Source organism: Brassica napus, chromosome A9 (assembly GCF_020379485.1).
Source record: "Brassica napus cultivar Da-Ae chromosome A9, Da-Ae, whole genome shotgun sequence".
Taxonomy (NCBI): Eukaryota; Viridiplantae; Streptophyta; class Magnoliopsida; order Brassicales; family Brassicaceae; genus Brassica; species Brassica napus.
Window position 1 is genome coordinate 29,993,601 of NC_063442.1, and position 15,525 is coordinate 30,009,125.

At 27.3% G+C, this 15,525-nt stretch overlaps 1 long non-coding RNA gene across 1 annotated transcript; it reads left to right on the plus strand.

Annotated features, from left to right (window-relative positions):
• Positions 1 to 3,688: 3,688 nt before the first annotated feature.
• LOC125578257 lies at positions 3,689 to 5,869 on the plus strand. The gene is made up of 4 exons (XR_007316356.1): positions 3,689 to 4,210; positions 4,283 to 4,869; positions 4,975 to 5,087; positions 5,179 to 5,869. It is a non-coding gene; the product is annotated as an uncharacterized LOC125578257 (long non-coding RNA).
• The last annotated feature ends 9,656 nt before the right edge of the window (positions 5,870 to 15,525 follow it).

Below are 15,525 nucleotides of genomic sequence, written 5' to 3' on the forward strand. Positions count from 1 at the left end.
AGTACACTTTCTTTTTGAAAAGAGGGTTTTATATTTTAAGTAGGTTATTGGAGTACTTTTTCTTTTCGTGAATTTATTTGAGATGAGATTCCGATGTTTTAAACTAAGATAATTTATGTTCTATACATAATTATATTTTTTTTTACATAACTTTAAAATGTCGGACTTGATTCTTCATATTTTATTAGTTAATTGTGTTACATATTGTAGAAATACTTACTTCAAACTAATAATATAAAAAAAATCAAATTTAAAAATTAGTTATATATAATTTAATATACAAAAATTTACATAGAAATAAAAATGATAAATATAACAAATTTAAATATATTATCCGCGCGTAGCGCGGAGAAATGATCTAGTCTATACTAATAAAAGGGACCTTTTGAGGCTCCATAGAGCGTCCACATCAGCAAAAAAAAACTACTTCCGAAAGATGACACGTGGCATAAAATATAGTTTTACTAATTTTCAAAAATTATAAATAATATCTAAACATACAACATAAAAAATGGAAAAACTACATTAAACATATGTAAGATTACCATTTTTCACTTAAAAAAACGGCTTATCTCCATAATGTAACATTACCGTTTTATAAAAAAACAAAAAACATTATATATAATTTCGAAAATAATAAATATATGTAAACATACAACATAAAAAATAGAAATACTACATTAAACATATGTAAGATTACCATTTTACATTTTTATTTTTAAAAAATAATATGTAAACATACAACATAAAAAATGGAAATACTACATTAAACATATGTAAGATTACCATTTTACATTTAAAAATAACAATAATATGTAAACATACAACATAAAAAATGGAAATCTACATTAAACATATGTAAGATTACCATTTTTCACTAAAAAAATGGCTTATCTCCATAATGTAACATTACCATTTTATAAAAAAAAGAAAAAAAACATAAATATAACTATTTGACTATTTGTCCAAATTCTTCTATTAAACATTGTCGTTTTACATTAAAAATGGAAAAATACATTAAAACTTAAACATCTATCTTAAAATATAGATATTAACTAAATATAAAGTATAAGAAAGAGAAATACTCAATATATAGAAAAATAAATAATAAGTATATATTATAAATATATAAATATACGAATTATATATACAATAATAAGTAAATGCACAATTTTAAAAAATGGAAAGAATACATTAAATATTAAACATCTATCTTAAAATGTAAAATATAGATATTAAGTAAATAGAAAGTATAAGAAAAAGAAATACACAACTTAAAAACAATGGAAAAAATATATTAAGATTTAAACATCTATCTTAAAATATAAAATATAGATATTACGCAAATAGAAAGTATAAGAAAAGGAAATACACAATTTAAAAAAGTGGAAAAAGTACATTAGTATTTAAACATCTATCTTAAAATGTAAATCTATCTTAAAATATAAAATTATTAGTAAATAGAAAGTATAAGAAATAGAAATACACAATATAAATAAAAATAATTAATAAGTAAATATATAATATAGGTAAATACCCAATTTAAAAAATGGAAAATTACATTAAGATTTAAAAATATATCTTAAAATTTAAAATATAGATATTACGTAAATAGAAAGTATAACAAATAGAAATATACAATTTAAAAAAATGGAAAACGTAAATTAACATTTAAACATCTATCTTAAAATGTAAAATAGAGATATTAAGTAAATAAAAAGTACAGGAAATAGAAATACATATACAGGAAAATAAATAATAAGTAAATAATGTAAATATATAATATATGAATTATATATATAATAATAAGTAAATACACAATTTTTTAAGAAAATGGAAAAAGTTCATTAAACATTAAACATCTATCTTAAAATGTAAAATATATAATATAAGTAAATACACAATTAAAAAAAATGGAAAAAGTACATTAAGATTTAAATATCTATTTTAAAATATAAAATATAGATATTACGTAAGTAAAAATATAAGAAATGGAGATAAACATTTAAAAATGAAAAAAAGTACATTAAGATTTAAACATCTATCCTAAAATGTACATCTATCTTAAAATGGTAGTATATTATATAAAAATGGAAATACCACATTAAACAAAAAAAATATATAGTTTTACATCAAGAAAGTTCCTATAAAACTGATTATCCCATCAACATCAACCTCACACAATCAAAGAAAACTTCAAAGCACTCGAGCAAAAAAATAGTTTCACCATCAATTCTTGCCGTCCCAAAAACCTTTAATGACCTTGAAGGAGATTTTTTATAACAATGAACTTTTTGTTAGGTGGATTCATTGTTGGAAAACCCGCAACTTCCAAAAGCCAAACTTATTAATGGGAATTGAATTGCTTTTCATAGACACAAAAGTATTCTTACAAATTTAAATTAATCTAATCCATAATTTTATTGTTAATACTTATACTAACTCTTTCATGATCAAACCATTACAGTTAATAACCATTCAAGCGTTTATCCCGAAACACTTCCTTCCTCGCCGAATCAGGTATTGGTTTATGTTGGTTTAGTATTATTTTTGGTTTATTAACCGGTTTAGGATGGTCCTATTGTAAATATAATTTAAGTTGGTTTAGCATATATTATGCTTAAAATAACTTAAATTAAATAATATTAATATTATGCTTAAAATATAATTTTAGAGAGTTTTCAAATATAGTTTACAGAACATTATAGGTGATGAATTTAATTTATTAAATTCGTTTATTACTTAAAACTAAGTTTTTTTTAGAACATACTGAGTTATAAATATCAATGATGGATTGGTAAGTATAACATGAAGACAAAAATATAAATATTTGATTTTCAAGATAAGAAATTCAGCTTTTATCCAGTTACTCTATATATAATATCTTTATTTTTAAAAAAAAAAATATACATAATTTACATATATAGATTAATCTTCCAAACTTAAACTATTATATTATATATGAATAATGTTTTTAAATAAAAATAATTTCTGATTAAAATAAATAAATAAAAACAACAAAAGGTTATTTTCAAATGATGGATGTAATTTACATTATACTATCATTTAACAAGTATTAGATACGTTTTGATATATCATTATTTTCTATTTCCAGAAAACAATAATGTTAAACATCAATGTCATCTAGGTTAAGTATACGAACATCACAATTCAAACATCACAAAATTTTTATATAAACATTATAATACAATATTTTAATCAAAAAATACTATTCAAAAAAAAAAATATTCAAAGAATAGTTATATACTTAATATTTGAAAATCAAAGATATTTTTGCTAAAATTATACTTACCTGGCCAAGGAGATCAACCATCTTTTTACGGATCGATCGATTGTTGAGCATGTGGTGGATCCGAAAATACTCTGGAGTTTAATTAAATATCTAAAACATTTATTCTAACACTCAACAGATAGTTTTGCTAAATATGATAATTAGATAGCCAACAAAATTACAAAAAAAATATTTAAATAGTAAAAAATATGTTAATTTAACGTGTTAAAATTTAAAAATAAATTTAAAGTATGGCATGCATTCTTAACATTTATATAAATATATTTCATAGCCTAAATATAAATAATTTAACAACTTAAATTAGAAAAAAGTAAAAATCCCGGGCGTAGCCCGGGTTAATCCCTAGTCATACTAAAAGCCGGATACGGTGAGCAGGAAGCGTGCCACGTCATCACAAAAAATTAATCAATAAGAAAAATCCTCTCTGCCATGTCATTTATGTTTAGCCAATTCTTAAAAAAAATCGGGTCTCATATATGGCCCAAGTAAAAAAACACTTGAGAAATCCTAATCTTCTAAAACATCGGTCTCCTAACTCATTCCATTCAATCATCTTCTAAGTTTCATCTTCTTCCATTTCCGTTACCCATCCCCCTCTGTAATTAATCGTTTCCTTTCACCTCCCTCTCTTCATTTTTTTATAAACTCTTTCTTCTTAGCTTACTACAAATCTAAGCTCGAAAACCTCCTCTCAGTAAACTTAAGCCATGGCAATGAAACCCAACTGAAAGTCACCTGTTTTAACCGGAAATTCTCATGTTGCTTTGTATTCCACATCCCACCACGTCCATCTCGATCCGAATTACAATTTCGACTCATACATTTCTATGAGTAAAAAAAACACAGCAAAAGGAGGGACCTTTATTGGACTGGAGATGCTCATTATTGACGACACAGGTTTGTGATTTTAACCAAAAAATTTCGTCCCCTAATCAGTATTATAAACCCTGAATTATTTATCTCCCACAGGACAAGTTGATTCAGTGTTATTGATGACGTTCTTTACTCCATCAACCAACTCCAATCAAAGATTCTTCATTCAATTAATCTTCTACACGAAGCAGTGGAAATCCAGCTATAAAAAGATTCTTCATTCAATTAATCTTCTACACGAAGCAGTGGAAATCCAGCTATAAAAAGATTCTTCATTCAATTAATCTTTAACTCAATGACGTTCTTTACTCCATCATCCTCCCAAAAACGTTTTCAGAAGAAAACTTGAGTTTAGATTTTTTTTTCTTTATTAATTAATTTAGAAAGCTTGAGTTTAGATGATTTTTATTTCGTTTATTGATTTAGTAAGCTTGAGTTTAGATCATGTTAGATGATTTTGGTTTTGTTTAATGATTTTGTTTTCGTTTGTTGGTACGACGTGGTAGGGAGCAGAGTTAGATGATATTCAGCAGATGAGGAACACTCATGATTATTTCATTAAGTTTGTTGGAAGCATGGCATCGACTTTTTGGACACAAAGACGTAGCGTGCAGTTCAACTGATACTCTCAAGTGGTGTGCATAACCATTCATGGAGGCATCAACTTTAGAGGAGACATGAATGTATAGTTACCAACTATTAGTTGGGGATCCCAACTTTGTTCAATCCCAATTCCTAAGGTACTGGTTCGCATTGTAAATTAATTGCTACCGTTTTATATTTTCTAGAAAATTTTCTACGGCTACAGTCTCTAAGCGCTCAAAAGCCTTGGCATCATTAACTGGCGATATTCCTCTAGCTTATGATGATCAATTCGAGAAACCTGTGTGGTCTTGGAAAGGTAACTAATGAGATCCCATCTCTCTATTTTCATTACAAAGTATCATGTTAGCATATTACTAATAGAAGGTTTATCTGTGTTTGGGGTTAAGGTATTTTGGTTAATATACCAACAAAGATGAGACATGATGGTTTGTGTTGTACTGGGGAGAGCGGACCACAGCTTAAGGATGAATTGATCAGAAGAGGATTCAACCTATTAGAGTTCGTACCGTGTGGGACTGTTTCGGTCATTCAGGAACCGGGATAGTTGAGTTTAACAGAGACTGGAATGGACTTAACGATGCTTTGCTGTCCAAGAAGGCTTATCAAGAAGATGGTCATGGTAAAAAAGATTGGCTGAGTGGTGGTGGTGCTGCTGACTCTAGCCTTTACGCATGGCTTGCCAATACTGATGATTATTATAGGGCTGCTAACTATATAGGAGAGTACTTGGGGAAGATGGGTGACCTCAAAAGTATTTCTAGGTTTGCAGAAGAAGAGGCTAGGAAAGATCATAAGCTTGTGGTGCGTCTGAACGTAATCTCTGAGAACATACAGAGCCGGTTGAGGATGCTAGAGGAAAAATTCTCAAAGACTTCGATTAAACTTAAATGTGAGACTGAAGAAAAATATAAGATTCTCCACGGTTACAATCAAGGTGGGCTTAACCCTATAGCTATGTAGTAGATATGTGTATTGCTTTTGCTTATATTCATGTTACATTTTTTATTTTTGCATCTGAAGATCTCACGGGAAGACAACAAAGATCGACTGCTCATTTCAATATAATCTTTGCTGATCTTGGAAAATTTTCTTCTTTTCTCTTACCAAATTTAACTTGAGAGAAATTATATAAAATATACTGAAAATCGTAATAAATTATTAATATATAATCAAAACATAATTTTAAGCATAATAAATATGAAAACAAAAACATACAAAAAATGAAAATTTAGTTAAATTAGGTTGAATTTAAATAAATTTTAGTCATCATCTAAATTAATTGAATATACATACTATAATCCAAAAATATATAAAATTTATGAATAAAAAGAGAAAATTAATAAGAACAAAAAAAGAGAAATCAATTTACGTTATCATTTTTCGCGTTTCATCAGGCCAATACAAATAAAAATTACTAACTCACCGAATTTTATTTCATCTTATGTTTACCAAGTTAAATTTAGAGAATTAATAAAATAATAATGCAAAAATATAACCGAATATTAATACATAATAAAAAAGTGAAAAAATAAGTTTGAAAAAAATTATTTAATATAATTAAACAATACAGTTTGAGTTACTATACATAATGCTCTAAAGTATAGCTCAGTATTTTTGAACTACTGAGTTACAATGCATCATAAAACTTAGGATTGATGAAAGACATGTAAACTCTATTATGAAATTCCTCTATTTTAGAGGAAGAAATAGAAGAATACATTGGAGACAAATCCATATCATGATATATTCTTTTCTAATTTTACAAATTGTACCTTTTATTTGTGAAAGTTGAAAACCAACCCAATTTAGTATAACATTCATAAAACTATGATATTATTTACACTGAATATTTTTATAGAAACTATTATGTAAATAAAAAGATGATTATATATTTATATAAATAGTACATTTTCACTAAATATATTTATTTTGGTTTTAATTGTTAAAATAAAAAGTTAAAAGATCATTTCGCAAATAAAAAAGTATGCCTCTATAATAGAGGAATGTTAATTCTTCCTCTAAATATATAGCAATCTCTATTTTAAAAAGAAAATAGAGTAGGATTAGAGTGATTTTACTTCTAAATGCTATTATAGAGACAAATATAGAGGTGGGTTGGAGATGCTCTAAGGCATGGCCACGTAAATGATTGACGTTGAGATTTTAGCTTTTTTGATTCTTACTATTCTAATGTTTTAATATTAATTTGAATATTCCATTTGCTTTATAATATAATTGTTTAAAAGTATTTTTTGTTTCACTATATAAATTGTTTTAGTATTTCAATGTAATTTTATATTTATTGGATATTGGGTGGCCAATTAAATTATGTAAATTACTATGTAATTGATTAAATTTATATAGTAAATGACAGTTTTCTAAAGTCATAACTTTTAAATATTACAAATTTTAACTAAAACTGGAGGATATAAAGCTCAGATAGAGTGTCCACGTAGGCGATAATAATCGGCCATTGAGAAACTATATTTTTACCATGTCACCTCCTCTATTTGTTTTTACAAAATGATCCTTTAACTTTTTACTTAAAAAATTATAACCAAAAATATTTTTATAGTGAAATATATTATTTATATAAATATAATTATATTTTGTATTTACATAGTATTTTGTAAAGAAATATTTAGTGTAAATAATATCATAATTTTATAAAATACTAAAATAAATTGGGCTGGTTATCAACTTTCACAAATAAAAAAATATTATTTGTAAACTTAGAAAAGAGTATATCAAGAATATTCTTATTTAGAAGAGAAAATAGAAAAATATATCGGAGACAAATCCATCTCTATTATGAAATTCCTCTATTTCAGAGAAAAAATAGAGGAATACATTGGAGATGGTCTAAGGCTTCGACGTTGAGATTTCAGCTTTTCTGATTCTTACTATTATAATGTTTCAATATAATTTGAATATTCTATTTGTTTTATAATATAATGGTTTAAAAGTATTTTTTGTTTCATTATATAAACTGTTTTTATATTTCAATGCAACTTTATATTTATTGGATATTGTGTGGCCAATTAAATTATGTATATATTACTGTGTAATTGATTAAATTTTTATATTAAATGACAATTTTCTAAAGTAATAACTTTTATATATTAATTTTAATTAAACTGATTACATTTTGAAACAAATAAAGTAATCTATAAACTAACTCTATATAAATATGATGACAAAATTTTAAAGTGGTATTACGTTGAATTTCTCTCATTCTATGCATTACTAATTGGAAGGAGATAATCAACATCTAATATTATGTTACTCTCATTATATTAGAAATGGTTGAACCGTAAACTAATTAAGGATGATGTAAGGAAGACATTCTTTTTTTATTATTTGAGGAGCATTAGTAAAAACTAACCTTTGCTTCATGTGTTTATTACATGTGTGTCATTTCTTAAGTGTCATCACCACAAGCTCTCTCACTTCATTATTTTAAAAATCTTTTTTCAACTAGACTAATTACAAAAAAATGCCATTGATCATTACATTATAGTATATTATTTTAGGACTCATCTTAACTCTTTATATGCACCATGATAGCATCTATATATATAAAAAAAAATGTTTGTCTCCCTCCTGTTGCACCACATAGGCAGCCACGTCATAAACTAGAAGAACCAGAGCGTGACACGTCAGCTCACCTAAACACGGGTTTGTAAAATGTTTGTTTCACTGTTTTTAAATGGGCTATTCAGTTGGCCTCAAACACATAAAAAGTCTGGCCAAAGAATTATCAAGGGAAAGCCCTAGATTTTATGGGCCATCCGAGACACCTCACCTTCTTCTCCTTCATATGAACTCGCCGTGGATCTATACAGAGTTGGATACTAACTACTAAAAAAATAGTAGTGGAATTTTAAATCAATGATTTCATATAACAGAAACAAAGACGCTTTAGAAGGATCGAGAATGGTCTTTACCGGAAACTACAGAAACATGAACGATTATCTAACCATGGTATCGAGTTCATTCAAAGCAGGAAGCTGGTCGATGGTAAGATTTCAGCGAGAATCAAATGAAGCTTCGAGAAAACGGGTACTCGATGAAGAAACTGGAGATGAAAGAAATTGAAGAAGCTGCGCACGAGCCATTAGAGTCTTCAGAACACCAGGGGTATAGGTCACCAACTCACTCATTCACCTTTGATTTAAGAAAAGGAAGGTGCGAAATAGCTGTCGCCGCAGGTCTTTGACGGAGAACAGAAGAAAAAGATAAGAAGAGGAATAAGATTGGTGGGCCTAAGGTGAAAAATATTAATATATGCTCAAGTTTTGTATTCTCTTTCGGACCCATCTAAGCCCATAAACAAGAAAATGTCCAGCCTTCGCATGTGTTCAATTTTGAAATGAAACTTCAAGTAAAGATATATTTGCGAAGTTAATTCGTTTCTTTGAATAAAAAAAGAACAAACAACAAAAAAAATTATGGAGTACACGACAATCAGCATAATTCAAATCTATGAAGGATAGAATATAAGGGGTTATTTAATTAGTATGCCATTCCCTGTTACTTCCCTCTTCTTAATCTAAGTATTTTGGTTGATCAAAAAAAAAAGGGGTTATTCAATCAAGGATATAGGTATTCCAATTTCTTTGACATATAGTTTTATTTTATATGCAATAAATAACAATTAAGAATCTTAACATCGACACATGTAAATAATTTTATTTGGTATCTTTTGACAAATGTTTAAATCCAGACACATTTTTTGCACAATACACATTTGAATATATTATAGTACATTATAACTATTTTGTGAAACTGAATTATTTTACATGCTAGGATATCTATATAAATAAAATAAAATTCTGTCTATTGTAAACATTTTGTTCACATCTCACCTTCTTATTATTTTACTCGAATATATTAACCATTTTTTCCATTCTAATCAAGTGATCATTATATTTCTTTTTTTGGTATGCCATAATCTACATATATCGTTGAAAATTATACAAATTACCAATGTTGAACCTATTATAATTTATGCATTTAAAGAAATTTTTAAACTTTTAGTTTAAAAATGAAATATTTCAAAATATTTAAAATAAATTTTATTTAAAAACAAATAGTAAATTTATTTTACACTACAGCAATATTGTTCTCGAAGTTTATACCTTCTCATATCGTACATATGTGAGTTCTTTATTAACACATTTTCATGTTCTTGGTCGTTCATATTATCTTCAAACTCATTAGCTTCTTTTCAATTGTGCAATTTGCTCTGCCAATTTTTTTACCTCTTTAAGGGAAGACATTTAGATTCTTTCGCTTAAAGAACCTTATCCAAGCATCTGCTTAAATAGCAGAACATCCAGCAAATTGTCCACAACTCTTTCGTTAGGAGAAAACTATCACATTTTAATTAAAATATACATAGACCAAACTACTCACACTAACAAAAGGTTGTTTTGGCTTAGATAATATCATATCTCTCTGACATGATCATTGTATAATTATATGCGGACATCAGTAATCTTATTATATTAGATTGTTCTTCATAGAATAATAAAATTTACTATCATTTTAATTCAGTCTAAAAATATTTATTAAAAATAACAACATGATCTATGAATTCTATTTATTTATTTTTGTTTATAATATCGTTTCCAATCTACAATTTTTTTTAAAAAAATGCTTCATAATGTACATTCATATAAAATAGTTTTTTTTAACTTTCCGCCCGTAGGGCGGGCCAACCCTAGTATTTTATAAAAATATCTTCATACCAATGCATTTCATATTTCATGTTGGATATTATTATTGCATTCTATCATTTTCGGTCAATTATATATACTTGGAACGCTAATATATATATGAAGTTATATATGCATACTTTGTGATTCGGAGATAAACTTTGCATACGTTTGAAATACCTCAATGTTAATCAAAAATAAATAAAAATATTTTATATGTTTAGTTTAATATAATGCATAAGCTCGGACCATATAGTAGTTTATTGCATGAAAATGAAAAGAGCAATGTTTACATTAAGTCGCATAGATATGATGCATATAATTGACCGAATATAGATCTACAATAATTGCTTACGGTTTTGTAAATACAATAATAGCTATAAATGCAATTACATTTCTTTTTAAATTTGATTTTACTACATTGACTACATTTACTACATGATTTTCAATCATCATAAATTTTATAATAATTGCTTATGATTTTGAATAATAATTCCAATCATCATAAATTTTATAATAATTGAGAAACTAGCTATAAATGCAATTAAATTTTGCAATAATTCGATTTTACTACATTGGCTGAATTTACTACATGATTTCCAATCATCATAATTTTTTTAACAATTGATTATGGTTTTGAATAATGTCAGTGGCTGAATAATGTCTTATGGTTTTGCCGACTTGAAGCCCTTTAAGACCATGTGGAGAGTGATGGTGGATGTTGTCAGAATGAGGTAATGCATTTCTTTTACAATTCACTTAAGTCATGTGATTAATATGCCTTAAGATTTTAACTTTTTAATAGGATTGCAAATGAGGAGTTTTGAAGACATTATTCACCGGAAATGTTTTTCTCAATTTTAATTTGCTTTTTTTATTATATTGTGTTCTCGAAGGATTTATTATTCTATTGCTTATGTTTTGTTTTATCTTTAATTCATACTTGATTTTATATTAGTTTTTATTTCTTTTATGGCTTTTATTGACTCTTTTTCGCTATCTATAGGACAAATAAACTATAACATAAACAAGTTAAAAAAAATCAGGTTTAATTAGTTGGTGAAATCGGTATTTTAATCTAAACCGTTATTTTAGAATTTTTACATTTTTCTATGCAATGTACCTTTATAATATATATTAATTTAAATTAATAATATCTTTAAATCTACTCAGTCCGCGCAGAGCGCGGTTATCACCTAGTAAAGATGTATTTCCAGTTATCACGAATATATGATCAATTGACAACAACTTAATTAGGACAACAGAGAAGAGTTTTCACACCTTCTAATATTATAATATCGCACTATATTAGTAGCTAAATCAGTTTTCTCTAGCACAAATATTCACTCCATTCTTGGAGTTTAAGTTTTTCTATTTGATGATATTAGTAGTTTGATCCCAAAAAAAGAAACGGTCGAATTGTACATTGTAATTGGAGAAAGACCCCAAACAAAAATCAACCGAAGACTTTTAAGATATATGAAACAAAAATTGGAAATAACAATTCTCTGCAATTAAAGAATATGGTAATAAAATTGTAAAATACAAAATAAAACAAAAAAATATACACAGAAAGAAAGATTTAGTAAAATAAAATCATAATATAATTTCAATAATTGATAGTGCTCAGTTACACTAAAAAGTCTAAATTTACAACATACATAGTTTTATTTACATCTTTAAACCTATTATCTAATTAAAATAATACTAAAAAAAGTGTCAGCATGAAGAGTTAGAAAATACACGATAAAATATAAATCATAACACTAAAAATACATTATCACTGATCACTAAAAAATCACGTTAGTAGTAATAAAAATGAAATGACAACACATTTATTAAAACCATATAACGGCACGTAACTTATTAATTATACAAACTACAAACTAAATATGCTCAACGCAAACACACATAAAAATGAGACATCATATTTGGATATATTTAAATAAATAATTTAAAATATATTATATTCTTGATAATTTTCAAATTACTTAAAAAGAAACTAAATTATTAAAAAATTAATATACAAGTAAAACTAAAGAAATGTTTTTTAACGTCAAAATAATAAATGAATAAAAAATATATTATGTTAATAAAATAGATTTTAGATTTTAAAGACTTCTAATTCATGTAATATTACAAAATTCAAAATTTGTTTATTACAATTAATATTTACCATTAGATATATTAAAATAATATTCTAGATCGATATTTAATTGTCAGTTTTCAACTGTTACACGTAAAAAAATATTATTAAGTACGCTTTTATTTTTGGAAAAAGGGGTTTGATATTTTAACTAGGTTATTGGAGTACTTTTTCTTTTTGTGAATTTATTCGAGATGAGATTCCAATCCTTTAAACTAAGATAATTTATGTTCTATACATAATTTTATTTTTTTTACATAACTCTAAAATCTCGGACTTGATTCTTCATATTTTCTTAGTTAATTGTGTTACATATAATAGAAATACTTACTTCAAACTAAAAATATAATTTTTTTTGAAAATTAGTTATATATAATTTAATATACAAAAATTCTCATACAAATAAAAATGATGAATGTAACAAATTTAAATATATTATCTGCGTGTAGCGCGGAGAAACGATCTAGTGAATAGTAAAGAGAGAGAGAATGAAGAACGCTTCTTGGAAAGAGACTTTTAAAAATCTGGAAGAGCTTCTTCTCATTTCATTTGTCTTCATTCCATAGGTTAAATTCTATTTGATTTTAAATTTTAATTATAAATTTATATTATACTATTTTATTGATTATATTATATGGGAAGAATCCCTACCACTAATGATGCTCTTACATGCTTCTAAGAGCATATGCAATAGGAGTCCTTAAAAGAGAATCCTTAGGGAAAAATAATTAAATAATCAGTAGATCTCACCAAAAGTTAAGGATTCAATCCTTAAAATTCTTAAATAAGGACTATTTCTTAGTGAATCCCAAAATACACATTTTCTAAGAACTTCTCTTTGGATAACACCATTGCGGGCGCTTTAACAATGGATTTGTGCACATTTCAAAAGGGACAACATATGCATGTAAATATAGAACCCTTTACATGCAGTTTTCAAAGTTTTGAACGCTTTGTATTATATGAATTAACATGAACTATACTATATAAATGTATAGTGGATATGGTTGGGTACGGATAGCTGAAGTCAGAAATGAACAACTCATAACGCTGAGAAACAAGGAGAGAAGATTGTCCTCTTTACATTTAGAACTGGATACTATCATTTGGTCCATGAAGAATATGATTGAACATACAACATTCAATCATTTTGGGACGGACTGGAAGGAGCTAATTTCGATGATCAAGGATCCAACAGCATGGCCGGGTTTTCACCGGAACTATCAGAGATAGCATTGCTTCAAGTACGTTTCCAAGAATAAAAGATCATTCATGTTCCAATGTCACAAAACAAGACAGCTGATTCGCTTGCCATGATTGCACGAGTTTTTCGCAGGAGTTTATTTTTTATTGGTTGTCCTGTTCCGGTATGGATTCTCAGACCATTTTTTGTTTGAGTGATGGAACAACCTTTTGTATGTTGTCAAAAAATGTATAGTATAGTATATATCCAAACGCTTTGTATTATATAAATTATTTTATAATATACAAAAAGATATAGAATAGAGAAGTTTTATTTAGTGTTTTAAAAAAGTTTTATTAAATAGATTATATGATTTTGAGAATATATATTCGTTGAAAGAAATTATGGTATATATGAAAAATGTATGTATATTTTCAGCATGATTATTTACTTACAAAATTGTGTTAGATCTAACAAAAAAAAGAGATGAAACATATTTGTAGCTAAAAAGACAAAAAAAAAAACAAAAAAAAACACGATATTACATATACATGTAGATATGAGTATATAGCAATTGATATGTATAGCGGAACCAGCTTAACTGGAGATAAAGAGAGCTCTATTTGATATCAACTTAGAAAAAGCAACCGAACCAGATGGCATGACTAGTAAACTGTATCATAAATTTTGACGTAAGATGCACCAAGACATTATTAGACTTGTGAAAGATTTCTTCGCCATGGGAAGTTTTGACCCAAATCTGAACCATGCGAATATTTGTCTCATCCCAAAGAAGAATAAACCTCGTGAGATAACTGAATTCAGACAAATCAGCCTCTGCAATGTGAGCTACAAGATTTTATTTAAACTGTTATGCAAGAGACTCAAGAAGGTTATCCCGAGTTGATCTCAGAGACGTAATATGCCTTTGTGGCAAAACGTTTGCTTACTGATAACATTCTGCTAGCGCAAGAAATTTTTCACGCTCTACGAACAAACCTGAGATATATGGCAAAATTTATGATTATTAAAATAGATAAAAGCAAAGCTTATGATGAGTGAAATGAAGCTTCAGTGCACATTGATTGACCTAATTATGTGCTTCTCACGTCGGTCACATACCAAGTTTTAATCAATAGAGAACCAAGAGGGCGGATCCTACCAAGGTGGGGCTTGAAACAAGGACCAGATATGCGCCCCTAAGGATATGGGGAGGGGGGGGGGGTTAGGTTTTTGAGAAGAGTTTAACATAGTGCTTCTTGCAAAACAATTATAGAGACTAAATTATTTTCAAAATTCCTTACTGGCACAAGTTCTGAATAAAGATACTACATCACACCTCTTCTTTGGAAAGATCGAAGAATGTATTCACCATTGTTTGGATGGCGTAGTATCATGGCAGAAAAGCCTCTACTCATGTCGGGCTTGTGAAAGACAATTGGTACGGGTCGAGATACGAGGGTTTGGAGTGAGTATTGGGTCCCAAACTTAGTTGCTTGACCACCTTGACATGCAGACCATATTGTTTACAGATTACCCCAAATCCTTGTTCATTCCGTTATTATAGGAATAATACCAAGGAGTGGGATATCCAGCTTTTACGGGAATTCTTCCACCCGGAAGATATCCCATTGATACTTGACCTCAAACCTTTTTGCTCTTAAGCTTTGGATGGATATGTTTG